The 16,534-nt window shown below is 38.5% G+C and overlaps 1 protein-coding gene across 1 annotated transcript in view; it reads left to right on the top strand.

The window, feature by feature from the left end:
- Positions 1-16,534, top strand: part of VWA8 (von Willebrand factor A domain containing 8) — a 519,526-nt gene that overhangs the window by 231,850 nt on the left and 271,142 nt on the right. The window lies entirely within an intron of this gene.

Raw genomic sequence — 16,534 nt, forward strand, 5'->3', positions numbered from 1 at the left:
TTCCCCTTCCCATAAAGCCCAGTCCGTTCTACTTCATAAACATCTGTTCTTTCCCACGTCTGTCACTCCGGGCTATCTCACCATCTCCTGCCACTTGGATTACAGTAGACGCCCACATCGTTCTAGTCATACCTTACTCCACTCGGCAGCCAGATTGGTACTTCTGAAATAAACTAGATAGCTCATTTTTACTTTATTTAAATTTCCTTTCGCTTGCCCTGAGAACACAGTGAAAGTCTTTGGTGTAACTTACAGCCTCAGGCGCTGACCACCTCTCTGGTCTGAACACCTGGCCCCCTTACACTTTGTATTAGCTTGATCAACTATGAACTTCCTTCTCTTTTTTTATCTCCTTTCTGATTCTTGGTGCATGCTCTTCCCTCTGCGTGGAGCACTCCTTGTCCTCTTTTTATACCATTTGTCTCTGCCTTTTGAGAAGGCTTTCCCTTGTGTTCAACTATGTTAGGTTCCCCACTTTATATTCCCTGCTCTTTCTCTTTCCTTACACTAGTCAGATGCTACTATATTTACACAGTGAATGCCTGTCTTCCCAACTTGTCACCATGGACCTCCCGTGCAGGGACTACATTTGTCTTCTAAACTCTGTATCCATTTCTATAGCAGCCCTTGGTACACAGTAAGATATTCAGTATATATTTATGGGGGAATGGATGAGTATTTTCCATTTAGAAATCTCCGGTAATTGTCCTCAACTGAATTACCACAGCAAAGAGCACCTGTGTTTGTTTTAAAATTAATCTTAAATTCAGAACAACGACTTTGAGTTTGCTTAGTCTCTTTCTCTTTTACTCGTAATATATTTTCTTCATATATTTTGCTCTTGAAAAACTTACAGTTTTAAATGTTGCTTTTTTAAAAAAGAATAAATTACTCATTGCATGGTTGACTGGTTAAGTACAGACTTAGAAGCACTTTTGTGTCCTGAATCCGGATAGGAGCTCGTTCGTATATGAGTGTGTGACTTGGGCACATCGCTCTTATCTTTCTAAGTCCCACATTCCTGATATTTAACTTGGGGATAAAAATAGACCAAGCCCTAATGTAAACCTACTGTACAGATCAAGTGAAGCCTATTGTGTTGTGTGTACTGTGGAGTCAGAACCAACCCATAGCTGACCCTCCAGTGGGTTTTCAGAGGCGATTAAGAAGGGATTTGTCCTTCCTTGTCCTGCAGAGCATCTGGTGGCCTCAATCCACACGCCTGCTCCTCTTCCAGCCAGGGCCAGGTCCCTGGTAAATTCTTATTGTTGCCAGCTAAAAAGAACATGTGTATATTGTTATGCAATTTAGAAACATCATTTCCTATTTCATTTTCTCTAATGAAGAATCAAAAAGGGAACAATAAGTTATACATGCTTTTTCCTCACTCTGGAAAATTCTATGTACATTTTTATTCTTTTGCTGGGTTTTTTTTTTCCTTTCTTCTGCTGAATCTATGTATCAGGGTAGGAAAATGAAGATCAGTGGACCATCTTATATTTGATCCATGTACTAAATACTCGAGATTTCAAGTTCTCATACTTCTTTGAAGAGTGAGGGCTGTGTGGACTTTTAGGTCTTCATTAGCCCAGAGCTCTCTACAGACTTGTCCTCGGTAGTTAAACGCTGGTACACTTTGTGCACCAGGATTCTGTCCTTCCCTGAATGGCCTTAACCACAGAATCTTCTGGAATCTCGGCATCAAGAAAATAGCACGGTGACAAAAATTAGACCAAGGAAACAGAGCAGAGTTTGAATTATTTTGCTAAGGAACAACCTTGAAAGGAAGATTCCTGAAATTCAAGTTACAATGCTCAAGAAATCTTTGAAATATCCCAGATGTGACCTATATCCTAGGAGTTTACTGTGTGAGATGCAAAAGGAGTTTTTTCTCAGCAAAGGCAGTACTCACACTTGAGCAGTAGTAGAGTCAGGGCTTCCGGAGGGTTGTCTGGGTTGAATTTGAATCCAGCCAGTGACCAGAAGGACAGGAGCAGAGTTAAACTCTCGGGACTGTGGAAAGCTGCAACCTGAGAGGAGGATAGGATGGAGGTTTGCTTTGAAAGTTCTTTGAAATTGTTCTGAAATGCAACACAAGTAGCAGTGCAGCATCTAGGGTGTTTGCTACATTCGGCTCCTCATTCAGAAGAAGGGAACAAGACAGTAAGGTAGAGCATTTGGCATCAGGACAAGTGGGGTGAGGGGAGAACGGCTGCAGCTCTAGGTACAGAGTTGGACCCTAGTATCTGGTGAGCATGGACAATCCTGCTGATTTTCATGCATGATCCGAGTTTCCCTTAAGACACTGCAAGCTGCACCTACAACTGCACGGAGACTCCAAACAGAAGCTCCTCAGGAGGTGTAGGTGGAAGACAGGGGGAGTCACAGACATCTGGCTCTCAGTAATATTACATACCCCGACCATGATCAGCCTGTCACAATGTCTCGCCTCCTTTGACTCCTCTTCTGCCACCTTTGACTTTGGAGAATGGGAAGACTAGTGGCAAGAAGCTGCCTCACAATCTCAAAGACACATGGTTCAAGGCCACCAGCTGCTCTGTAGAAGGATGAGGAATCTCTTCTCATGCAGTTAACTGCCTCTGAAAACCCACTGGAGGATCAGCTATGGGTTGGTTCTGACTGTGTAGTACACAACAGCAACATGTGTATGATGTTAGTCTAGAGACCAAGTTGTGCCTGATCCAGGCCATGCTCTTCTCAGTTGCTTACTGTACAGCTGAGAACTGGACAGTGACCAAGGATGACAGAAGAATTGATGCTTCTGAGCTGTGGTGCTGGAGAAGAGTATTGAATATTCCATGGTCTGCTAAGAGAACTAACAGGTCTGTCCTGGAGAGGATGAAACTAGGCTGCTCCCTGGAGGCAAGGATTTTGAGACTTCATTTCACATACTTGGGCATGTTGCCAGGAGGGGCCAGTATTCGGAGAGAGATGCGCAGGACAGAAATAGCCTAGATGAAATGGATTGACACGTTACTAGGATAATGAGAGTAGGTGTGTCAGAGATAGTGGAATTGGCTAAGACAGAGCAAGGTTCAGAACTACTGAGTGTAGTCGACTCAATGGCACATCACAGCAACAATGCATATGCTACTGATAGATGACTATTTCTTTTCTTATCAGAAAGATTTTCTGTTCTTTGATTGTAATTCTCTGTAACAGTCAGCTTCATATAGCAGCATCAAAGAAACTTTAGAATTTATAAATAAATTCTGCCACTTGTGTCCTTTAAATCATACTGTGAAAAAGTCTCCATTAGACTGTCTTCTGATAGCCTCCAGTTGTCCCATCTGCCCTGCTTTCAGCCTCATGTCCCAGTCCTCCTCTCACGCTCTGTTCTGCAGCTAAGTTCAGCACTTTGTTCTCAAATATAGCCTCTTCCTGTTATATTCCAGCCACTAATCTTTGCCACTGTGGCCAGCATACTCTTGTTTCCATCATCTTCCTCCATTGAAATATTTTCTATCTCAGAGTAATAATTAAAAATATAGGAAAAAAGTTAAGCTGGGAAACCAAATACCTGACCTGCTATCCAAGTTTTTTCACTTCTCTGTGTGAAAAGGAAGATCATGGCTTGTGCATAAGAAAGCTGGACATTGATTAAAGATGACAGCAGAAGAATTGATGCTTTTGAGTTATAGTGTTGGAAAAGAATGCTGACGATCCTATGGACTGCCAAAACAAATGTGTCTTAGGGAAGGTACAGCCAGGGTCCCCCTTATAGAGGATGATGACACTCCATCTCACATACTTTAGTATTTATAATCCTTGGAAAAGCCCATCTTGCTTGGAAAAAGAAAATCCCTTACAGGATGGATTGAAACAGTGACTAGAGCAATGGGCTTAAGTGTAGCATGGAGGGTTAGGATGGCGCAGGATAGGTCAGGTCTGCTGTTCATAGAATTGATGAGTCGTAGTCAACTCAATGCCACCTGAAAACAGCATGTGATAAGAAGCTCTGGTGCCATAATCTGTAGTGCTGTGCTGCTGACCAAAAGGACAAATGTCTCTACTCATTAGAAACCATCCCTGCTCTGAAGAAGGAAGATGGGTAGTCCCCTCCCATTAAGATTTATAGCCATGGAAATCTGATGATGAGTGATTGTAAGGAATTAACTAAGTGGCAGTGAGAGGAGTATGTGGTATTGGAAAATTACTGTTCCTTCCTTCAAAGCTGTCCCTCCCCCTCCCCCTTATCTGTAAAATTAATGGGATTTTTCAAGGTCCCCTTGACTCTTTATTCTATAATGTGCTTCTCTAATGAAGCCCTTCTTGAACAATTTAGCCCAAAGGTTGACCCCATTCTGTAAACTATCATAGCAGGATAGTTACATATAGATTTTTCTATAGCTTTCTGTTAGACCTAAATATATGCACGTGACCTTTACAAAATTAAAAGCCCTTAAGAAGTCCATGTGTTATTTTTGCCTTATTCCTGAAGCCTTAATAAATATTCACCACTTATTTGCTGGTTGAAAAACTAGATATTAATCACAACTGATTACAACGTCATATACGTCAGAACTGAAGTCCATAGGCTTTTCAAGACCGTACCTTTCTGGATGTACAGAACCATGCCAGTCTTTTGAGGTCCTCTGAAGAGGTCAAGTTTCTCATAGTCAAGTACTTAGCCATTTGTGTCACACGTAAGTACTGTATTAAAAAGATTATTGTTGTTAGGAACCATCAAGTTAATTCTAACTCCTAACAGCTGTGTTTGGCAGAGTAGATGTGCCCATAGCATTGCCTAGGCTGTGGTCTTTAAGGAATGCCGACTATTGTATATCTCTCTCCTGCAGAGCAGCTGATGTGTTTCAAACTGTAGATCTTTAAGTCAGCAGCAGATCACTTACCTACTGCATCATCAGGGCTGTATTTTTAGAGGGCTCAAACTTGTTGCTATCAAGTCAATTCTGACTCCTAACAATCCACATTGGGTTTCTAAGACTGTAAATTGAAAAGGAGACAGCCCATCTTTCTTCCTCAGAGAAGATGGAGAACTTGAACCTCAACACCTAGCTTTTTGTCTGTGCATTCTCCTTGGACTGTGCACTGAAGCTCCCTTCATTAGAGCACCAGCTAGGATAAATGGCTAGCGATTGGCCAAACTTATTTAGAAGAAATAGGAATTTAAAAGCTAAGCTTGATTGCATTCAAGAGATCCTGAAACAAAGTGACTGAATTTTTCTATTCTATGAAGAATATGGGTTAGGGAGAATCTAAGGAATGCTTATTCTAAAGAGTAAATAGTTAAGCATTGCATTTGACTGGATACAGTTATACACTGATAAAGGATTAGAGATTTGGCAGCATTTATTTATTTATTTTTATTTTTGTGTGAGTATACCTTCAAATCAGATCTGACTGGTACAGGAGGAGATTGTCCCTCCTTTTCCCGGCAGAGCATCTGGTGGATTTGAACCATGTGCCTCTGGAATTGTAGTTGCAGCTCCTTGCCACTAGGCCACCAGAGCGCCCCTGAGATTTGGCAGCATTATCACCAGGGTGATAATGAAATACTAATTATCTACAATTCTTTAATATTCATTAAATGGTAATTAATACCTATCTAATCAAATGACATATGCTTTTGCCCAAGTGAATATTTATGACAGTGATTTTGTTTTCCACACTAGCTGAACCATTTGAAGCAGTTGATCAGACTCCTTTCTTGTTCTCTTTTAAAAATACCAAATGGTGACTGGTTTAAATAATAGATAATAATAATTATAATAATCACTAAGCTGTGAAGCTCTGAGATTTAAATAGTGACCAAAATGGCCCAGAGTGGATTCATACAAATTATACAACAAATTGGAATGAACAAACTTCAAACAAACTGCCTATAGATCGATACAGACCATCTAACCTCCTATTTTCAAACTAGCAATAGCTCAAGTCCTGAAGCAACTTTTCAGCAGTTGAAATGATAAATTTAGAGATACTTTTGCAAATTTTTATGTTACTAGTGACAGCTTTTACAATGAGGAAATTTTAAGAGAATAGCTGTTGACTTTGAGATACCTCCAGGATTTTCTTCTTTATTAAGAACAACTCCACCTTTTCCTTCCAGATATTTTCCTAGGGTTCTAGATGCTGTAACAGACCTATAAACAGCATTTATCAAAATAAGGGAGTCAGAATCTTAACTTTGGGGAGATAAGGGGCTTTTTTCTTTAAGCTTCCTGGGTGTTTTGTTTTTTTTTAATCTTTCTATTTTATATGTAGAATTTTATGGCTTAGAACATAGATAAATTGAAGCAGAATTGCCACTTTTCAGCTAAAAGCATTAATGTCACAGTGTTCAGAGGCCACTTAGCATCTGCTGCACATGGCAGTACCATGTTCGTAAGCTGCAATATGCATTCTTTTCTGTGTGCTCTTATTATAACACTTTGTACACATTTCTTGAATTTTGTTTTTGTTTCTTAATCACTCCATGATTTTCTATTTCTTTCAACATTTCCTGATAGAGAGATGACTGTTTCTTTTCAGCCTTAATTCTAATTTAAGAACAGGCTTCCAGTGCTCTCTTCTTGCTGGGCTTGTGTTGCTTTGATCTGAACTTTAAAACTCACTGCCACTGTATCACTTCAAATCATAGTAACCCTTTTAGGGGTTTCTGAGGCTGTAAATCTGAATGGGAGGAGACATCTTTTTCCTGAGTAGCCCTTGTGTAGGCTAACTGATGATCTTTGATTACCAGCCTGTCCCACTGTTGTCTTCTTGTTATGTACCATACAGTCACCTGCGACTCAGTGACCCTATGCACAATAGCTCTGAACCCTACCCTGTCCTGAACCAGTCTCACTGTCTCCAGCATATCTACTTCCATTACCCGAGTTGCTGTTTCAGTCCATCTCATACAGGGTCTGCTACTGCTGCAACTTTCTTGGTCTCCCTTACATAGAAGTGATCTTTTCCCCAAACTGTTGCTGCATTTTCTCCTTAGTATGATTCAGTTCTCTTTAATATTGGTTTGTTGTGCATCTGATTTAATCTGCAAATGAATTTTAAATTTGTTATGAATTAGGATTAACAATGATAATATTTGAATATATTTTAGCTTTCAATGTGCTTTTATATAGTCTCTTTCAGTTCTAAAATAACTATTCAGAGTAATTTCATACACACACACACACACATACATTACAACCAGCTGTCACAAAAAATAAAGTATTTACAACATCAAACAGTCACTTAGAGGAAGAATGAGGTTTTAGACCTACCTATAAAGGTAATTCTTAAAATCTAATGCTGTGCTGATTGTTATACTCATAGTAGGAGTAATAGTTAAGAATATGTTATGCTGTAAAATATTATTTCTAATACAATAAAATATTCTTTATGGTAAATAAAAATTAGAGTAAAGATAATGAAATAGAGAACTTGTTGAAAACTCATAAAAGGCCAGCTATGCATGCAGAAAATAAAGTATTAAAATACTTCTGTTGTGAAATATTTTTATATATTCTACAAAAAAACAGGATATAAAAGGAAATTTCTTAGACCCACCACATCACGTTAGCAATTATTTGTATTCTGTCCATCCTGCATTGTCTCTTCTAACACTCTTTTGCATGCTGTTTTTAGTATGTATTATGTAATTTTTATAGTTATTTCAGTATTTATATCTAACATAAACACAATTTCACTATTACACCTAATAACAATAATGCATACCATCTGTTTGCACTTCTCTTTGGTTATATTTTTTTTTGTTCCAATTAGCAACCAAAGCAAGCATGGACCTCTGTTGTAAGGCATTCTGATTCTCTTTGAAAGCAGTTGGTTAGGATGTGAGGGCGATCTGACTGCGACATCTGTGACCCCATTGATTGCAAGGGATGCGTGCATCAGTTAGCCTCTCCTTTAGTTTTATTCTCAGAATGTTGACCCATTTTTAGGAACATAAAACACAATCAACACTTTTGGCACCAAGAGTAAAAAAATTAGAACTAATGCATTAGGGGAGTCTTCTGTCAGGTTTCTCTCCAAAATGCTAAACAGTAATAAGTTAAGGAGAGTCTAGGGATTAAGGTACACCTGATTCAGGACATGGTCTTCCCAATGACTTACTATGTGTCAGAGAGCTAGACAGTGACTAAGGATGACAAAAGAAGAAGGGTCAATGTCTTTGAGTTGTGGTGCTGAAGAAGAGTTTTGAACATACCAAGGACCACCAAGAGAATAAGCAAGTCTGTCCTAAGAGGGTGAAACCAAGTTTTTCTTGGAGGCAAGGATTTTGAAGCTCTGTCTCATCTACTTTGGGCACAGGACCAGGAGGGACAAGTCCTTAGTAAAGAATATCATGCTTGGAAGGGTGGAGGGATTGCACAGGAGAGGAAGACGCCAGGTGAGATGGATTGACACTGTAACTGGGGTAATAGGGGTATGTGTATCAGAATCAGTGAGACTGGCTGAGGATAGGTCAGGGTTCAGAGCTATTGTACACAGGGGTCATTAGAGTCACAGGTGACTCGATGGCACATAACAACAACAGAACACCTTATTCATATTTATACCAATATTAAACTTTTATTGACAAAATGTTTTCTAGGGTAGTATCTTATTAAACTAACTTAATTCTTCAATTAATTTACACAACAAAATGAAACTCAATCCACTTTTCCCCAGACTAGAAATAACACTTTTCTGAGATTTTATAACATTTGAGTTTGACATTTTTCAAGTGCTTAAGAAAATCACTAAGCATATGTTTAAAGCTGACTAAGCAGATCTTTATGCCACATTATTACTGTATAATTCCGTTTCATCCTATTACTTAAAAACTTGTTGGTAACAGGGAATTAGCTTTTTTTCTTGGTACAGGTTCAGAAAGTGTTGAATTATTTAATACTGAAGTGGTATGGGTATATTTTATTGCCAAAATGAAAGAAGGTGTGAATTTTGCTAATTAATAATTGAACTGAGCCCTGGCAGATTGCTACTGTGCAGCATCAGAAATATACCTTGTTGCTATGCCAGCATAATTGTCTAATCTCTGTGAAGGGACTGAACAGTTTGTCCAGAAACTTGCCTGCTTGTGTCCCCAGCTGGTAGTGACAGCAGGGAATTTGATCACTAAGTGTGCTGTGCTTCTAGTAGCTCCACAGCTTGGAGGACTCGGGGTGTGAAATACTTGGTATCATCAACATAATAACATTCATCTTTATTTATATTAATCTTTGTTCCTTTACTAGTGACATGGGTTCATTTCCAGTCTAGACATTCTTTGCCATTCTGCCGTATTTGTTCTACCAATTTAGTTTGTCCACACAAATTTCTTGTGAATACATTTATTACATTTATTTTGAGTCTTTTTTTCTCCCCTTTTCAGACACACTGATTTTTTTTTCCTTCTTCTCTACATTATGTGTCATTGCTGCTGTGGTTGTAGCTAATTGGTCATACTGCCACAAAGCATGTCAGTACTATTTGTAGTGACGTATAATTTCAAATGGCAGGATGTCAGTTTTTATTATTATTATTTTATCTAAAAAAAGGGTTTCATTTTAACAGAAAGCTTTATAAGTGCTTGTGTTTTAAAGTCATGCAAACGATTAGTTCACTTGATATATATGTCTTCTTTTCTAACTTCTAAGTTTTTATTTGATGTTGTAAATATTTCCTACAGAGAATTCATTTGTGCAAATGTTTAGTATTATTTATGGCTGGGTTTTAATATTTCCCCCTGTTACATGGTTATGCAACTTCATTGAAAGAATATGGAAAAATAAAAAAATTCTAGTGCTAATGTAAAAGCAGTCTTTTAGTTTGTTATAGGATTAGAGATATTGGAGTATTAGCTCTTAAACATTGTAATTAATTAATGACTAATCAAGTGTAAGTGATAGTATAAAACAAAATGAATATAAATTATTGGATGAAAACCCCACATGATTTGGGAAGCTTCATTCAACTTTGTAAAAAGAGCAAGGGCCACCTAAGGATGAACATATCTAACTTTTACCATCTTCATAAAGGAGAGCTGTCCCCATCAACAACATCAACAACACAAAACCAATTTCTGTGAGGTCAGACATGTGCCCTGTGTTCCTGCATCTCTTTCTACTCATCCTACTATTCTTACTGTTTTATAGGATCCAAAATCTGATTCATTAGCTCACAGACCATAAAGAACTATACTGGGGAAGTAAAAAAACTAGAATTCAGGTTAGTAGCAGAATACAGTCAGAACAGCTTTTGAAATGTGCTCACAGATGCCTCAGCCTTGAGCTTACAAAGCTCTCAGTCCTGCGAATTATGGCTTTCCCTTCTCTCTCCCTCCACCCAAGTCTTCTAGAAAACTTAGGCAAAGGCTGTTGCCTCTGGTTCCCTGGCGGGTAGCAGTCCCAAGGTCTGCTCTGTCTTACATCAGGTCTCTGGTTCTTTGCTGCTGCTCCCAGAGACCCTGATCTCATCAGCACAAGAATCTCTGGCCCTGAGGAATGAATCGCATTCTCTTGCTCCTTTGCTGGTGAGGAAGATCCTTCAATTCTGCTACTGGATCCACTAAATTTAATAACGAGACTAGCCAATTCCCTTATGGATTGGTAAAACTAGCTTTCCTTTGTGGATAAGCTAACTCACCTAATTCACATATTTCCATCCATCCACATGGCAAAGTCAGAAAATTGCTAGGAAGCAATTTTGAATAATAAACCTGTAACACCACAAAACTAAGAAAGAAAGAAAACAGCTGGCGTAGTGCCTCTTTTCATGTACACCAATATCGGTTTGAGTGGTAAATAAACCTCTTTTTGAGAGAGATTAAGCTACAATTGTTGTTGCTGTTAAGCGCCATCTAGTCATAGACAACATAAACCCTATGAACGAAAAACCTGAACACTTGTATAACGTTCACCATTTCTCCAAGTTCATAGGGTTTCTGGAGGCAAGCTCTTTCAGAAGTTGATGCCACCTCTGCTTCCAAGCTTGTTTTAATTGGTAAGCTCCACCAAACACTGTCCATCATGAGTAACCATTATTGCATTTGACAAATCAGTGTCACAGTGTTTTGTACTACAGCAACCACGAGTTACCTCTGTACAGCAAATGGACAGCCCAGTGCTATACCACTTAGAAGAATGACCAAAAATGATTAAAACCACACCTGAGGGCTGTAGATTAAATCACCCACCTTTGGCTAGGTAGTGTAAATTTCTATCCACTAGGCCAACAGAGCTAAGATTAGAGTCTAAATTTCCTAGCTTCTAGTCTAGTATACTTAGAGGCATTTAAATAAAACACTGAGAAGGCTCAATATGTGATTAAAACTTTGAAGCTTCACATAAAAAATGTTGTTTTGTACTGATCCATAACTGACTCTCCAGTGGGGTTTCAGAGGTAGTGAATCGCAAGGAAGGAGATTGCCCATCTTTCTCCTGCAGAGCCCTTGGGATTTTATCGCTAAGCTACCAGAGCAGTTTATTTCTCCAGATAGATTATGGTATTGGTTTATTTTATTGCAGTTGCTGTTTATTTACTATATGTATAGATCATCTTTTCTTCAAGAGGCTAGGACATTTTAAAAAGAACATCTCTGAATCTTATTCATGTTGAACCAACTTTGTTAAACTAACTGGAAGACAGGCCTCAAGTGAGAATGTTTCAGGACAGGAGGGAAAGCTCAACACTAAACGAGTCCAACACTTGGAATCTATTTAAAAATCATTGCAGAAAACTTTCTGCTTGATTTCTTCACTGGTTCTCTTGCAAACCTTAGCTAATGAGTAGGACATGGCCAGATCTCTCACAGCATAACATCAAGATTTTAAATGCTCCTGTAAATCAGTTCAAGGAGGCTGCCTCTGATGTTCTGTTGTGTTTTGGGTCAAAATAGAAACCACATCACCATCTGAGTCAGAAAGGATTTGACTTGAAAAATCCTACTAAATATACGGTGTGATTTGCCCCTCCCCCAAATGGCTACATTTCTTCTCCCAGAGCTGGCCTGAGGAATTATTAAACTACTCTTGCACTTCCACAATATGGGGCCCTATGGGAAGAACTTCAAACAAACAGGAGGTTGGTTTTAAAGAACTTGTTAAAGTGAGACTTGGAGGGAGAAGGCATCACAAGCATTATTTACTATTGTTTTTATGTGCTGTGGAGTCACCTGCAACACATACCATACCTATTTATAGCAGCTCCAGAGGCTGCCCTTTCCTGAGCCAGTCGCACTTACTCCAAAATACCTATTTTCATTGCCACAGTTATTGTATCAATTTCTATCATCTGAGATCTTCCTCTCCTGCATTGTCCCTCCACCCTTCCAGAGAATGATGTCCTTCTCCAAGGACCAGTCCTTCATGGCCATGTACCCAAAGTATGTGAGATGGAGTTTCAAAACCTTAACCTCCCAGGAGAAACTTGGTTTCACCCTCACCAAGGCAGACTTACTTGTTTTCTTGGTGGTCGATTGTATGTTCAAGACTCTTCCCCAGCACCACAACTCAATGGCATCAATTCTTCTTCTGTCTTTGTTAGTCATTGTCCAGCTCTCTGATACATTGAAAGTAATTGCAAAGACTATGGCCTGGATCAGCTGCACCTTAGTCTCTAGACTGACATCGTTGCTTCTCACTACTCCGGAGAGGTTCCTGATAGTAGAACAGGGATCTTTCAATGGTTCAGTTGCTAATCTTTTGATGTTTTAGTCCCAGGGACATTACTCTTAACCCAAATAATATTCCCAGGCTAATTATGTCTTTACCGACTTTCTGTTATTACTCTTAAGCCCTAATCTCCTTATTAAAAGAGATCCATTTCTCCCAAAAATGTGATCTAAAAGAATGTGGATACTAGCAAACAAAATCATTAATATCATATGGAAGTAGTCTTGCTGAAGATTATCTAAAAATGGTTGACTGCAATAGTACATCAACAGGGAACTGCCAGAAATTCAAGCTGGCTTCAGAAGCCATGACACAGGGATTTCATTGTTGATATTAAATAGATCCTGGCTGTGAGCAGAGACTATCAGAAGACTGTCTATCTCAATTTTATTGGGTGAATGCAGAGAATAGCAGAAGGAGGCTTACTTGTGTTTTACTGATTGTTGTTGTTGTTGTTATGTGCCGTCGAGTCGCTTGTGACTTATAGCGACCCTGTGTACAACAGCTCTAAACTCTGCAAAGTAATTTGACTATGTGGGTCATGACAAATTATGGATAACATTGAGAAGACTGTAAATCCCAGAATAATTAATTCTGCTTATGAGAAACATACATTTACCAAGAAGCAGTTGTCAAAATAGAACACAGGAGCACTTCATGGTTTAAAATCAGGAAAAATCCTTTCTCCATAGCTATTCAATCTGCCAACTAAAAAATAATTTGAGAAGTTGCACTGTAAGAAGAACAGTGTGATATCAAGACTGAAAGAAGACTTATCAACATCCTGCAATATGCAGATGACACAACCGTTTTTGCAGAAAATGAAGAAGACTTGAAACACGTGCTGCAGAAGATCAAGGATTTCAGCCTTCAGTATAGGTTACATTTCAACATCAAGGAAACAGAAATTCTTATCACAGGACTATTAGGCAACATCATGATACATGCAGAATAAAATGAGGTTGTCAACAATTTTAATTTTACTTGGGTTCACAATCAACGTCCATGGTAGCACCAGTCAAGAATTCAAAAGACACGGTGCTTTGGGGAAATCTGCTGTCAGGGACCTCTCCAAAGTGGTAAAGAAGGAAGTAAATTTCAGACTAAGGTATGCCTGATCTAACCCATGATAATTTCTCTTGCTTCATATGCATCTGAAAGTTGTACCATGAACAAGGATGACAGAAGAATCAATGACTGAATTGTGGTGTGAGCAACAAGAATTGAATACAGCATGGACTGCTAAAAGAACAAACAAGTCTGTCATAAAGGAGTTGCACCCTTATTGGCAAGGGTGGTGAAACTTCATCTCACTTATATGGAGGAGCATATTTTCAGGAGAAACTAATTCTTGGAGAGGGACAACATTCTAAGAAAGGTAGAGGGTCTGCAAAAAAAAAAAAAAAAAGAAGCCCTCAATAGGATGAATTGACATAGACTGCTACAATGGACTTGAACATGACAGAGATCATGAGAATGGTACAGGAAAGAAAGTTCTGAACGCTTGTTCACAGGACTTCTCTGAGTTATAGTTTACTTAATGGCACCTAACAACAGCAAATACTATTACTACTTGTTGAGGTTTCCTGGACTGTATGATTAAGAATATGACATCAGGTTTAGAGGAAGGTTCATCTCTATTGTGCAAATTAAAGTGTAGCTTACCCAGATTGATGAGGACTTAAAATGCTTCCATATAAGATTTAAGACTGCAGTCTTCAATATATATATAAATCTCAACATCAAGAAAACAAAATTTCTTACCTCTAGGCCAATTGGCAACATCATGATAGAGAAATAATTGCAATTGTCCACAATTTCATCTTACTTGAAACAACAATCAACACTGTTGGTAACAGTGGTCAGGAAATCAAAATGTGTATTGCATTGGGGAAAATCTACTGTCAAAAACCTCTCCAAAGTATTAAAAAGCTGCAATGACAGATTAAAGACTAGGTGCACTTGTTGCAAGTTGTGGTCTTTTTAACTACTTGTTATGCATTTGAACATTGGACAGTGACTAAGGATGATAGAAGCAACATCAATTACCATTGAGTTGTGGTAGTGAAGAGCATTCAACAGCACATGAACTGTCAAAAGAATAAAGAGATACATCTTTTGGAGAAAGTGCAACGAGGATGCTTCTTTGAGGCAAGGATGGTGAAATTTGTCTCATGTGCATTGGGCATGTTGTTAGGAAAGGCCTGTCCTTAGAAAAATACTTTATACATTTTCTTAAAAAGTTAATTTTTATTTTGAATAAAGTTTACAGAAAAATTTGATCTTCATTCATTCATTATTAAATATTTTCATCCCTCCCTTAGTGTGTGTGTGTGTGTGTGTGTGTGTGTGTGTGTGTGTGTATTTTCATTAATTGTTGCACAATTTCTTACTTCCCCCTTCCACTTCCACCCCCAGTCCTTTTTGCAATGTACCTCTTATTCTGGACTGTTGTTTTAGCTATATTATCTGATGTATTCTTTTAAACAGTTCTCTCCATCATCTGTTCCACTACCATGTTCATTATCTATCCATTCTTTTACTATTCTCTTCCCAGCCCCCCGTGTCAGTCCTGCTTCATAGAAGTGGTGTTATTCAGTATTTGTGTTTTTGAGACTGAGACATTTCACTCAACCTGTCCTCCAGTGTCACCCATGTTGTGTAATGTTTTACGAGTTCATTATTTTTCAGTGCTGCATGCTATTCCATTTTGTGCCTATACCATACATTTTCTATCTATTTGTTTGTTGTGGGCATTTCGATGATTTCCAGTTCTTTGCTATTGTGAATGACACAGCAATAAACATGGGTTTGCATATGTCTGTTTGGATGGTGGTTCTGGTTTCTTTAGCGTATATTCATAGCAATTGATGGGTCAAATTTTATTTCTTTTTCTAACATTTTGAGAAGGCACTAAACAGGCTGCCATGGAGGTTGAACCATTTTACATTCTCACAAACAATGAATAAGATGCTCTTCAACCTTGCCAACAATTGTTGTTTACTGCTCTGTTGAACTTTGCTATTTTTTGCTGGGGAGAAATAAACATCTTGCTTGGAAAGTTGAAGGTTCAGTGAAAGAGAGTAAGACTGTCAATAAGATGGATTGACACAGTGACTAACAACGGGCTGGTGCATATTAAAGATGGTGAGAATGGCATGGAATATGGCAAGGCTTAGAGCCATTGTTGATAGGTTTACATGAGCTGTAGGCAACTTGATGACATGTAACAACAACAACAGATGATCTCTTGACTGGAGTTTGCTATATTCCTTATTCTTGTCCCGGAAGACAAATCAAAGACTCTTTTCCCATAAAGGATTTCACAACAACTCACTCTGAAACAATAAACAATAAATGAGCCAACAGGATAATTAAAATGAAAAATCTAAAGAAGTTATAAAAGTTCTAGAATTAGTCAGTGTTAAAAAAAAATTATGATGCCTGGTCATTTAGCTCATGGACACTGAAAGCTTATTTATTTCTTCCCCTCAGTTTGATTTCTGGTGTGGGACTAAAGGTACATGTTTCCTACTTCTCCTAACCATCTAGTGAAAGGGCCTCTGACCCCTTCCCTTCTGTGAGACCTTCATCCCAGTGTATTGTCTTGAGGAACACAGTGAGACAGAGCAATGATAAAAGTAAGCATCATTCTCGAGAGATAATTTTCTGGTTTGAGGATCTTTTTTTTTTTTTTACATTTTCTACTAATTTATTTATTATTAGTCTATAAGCTCAAGGAACTGAAGAACAAATTCAAACCTCGAGTTGCCATAATCAAGGATGCTTTCGGCAGAATGTTAAATGATCCCGGAAGTATTAAAAGAAGATGGAAGGAATATACTGAGTCACTGTATCGAAAGGAATTGGAAGACACAGAAGAATTTCATGAA

This window comes from Elephantulus edwardii, unplaced genomic scaffold, assembly GCF_000299155.1.
Source record: "Elephantulus edwardii isolate Elephantulus edwardi_28Jun2011 unplaced genomic scaffold, EleEdw1.0 scaffold00036, whole genome shotgun sequence".
Classification (NCBI taxonomy): domain Eukaryota; kingdom Metazoa; phylum Chordata; class Mammalia; order Macroscelidea; family Macroscelididae; genus Elephantulus; species Elephantulus edwardii.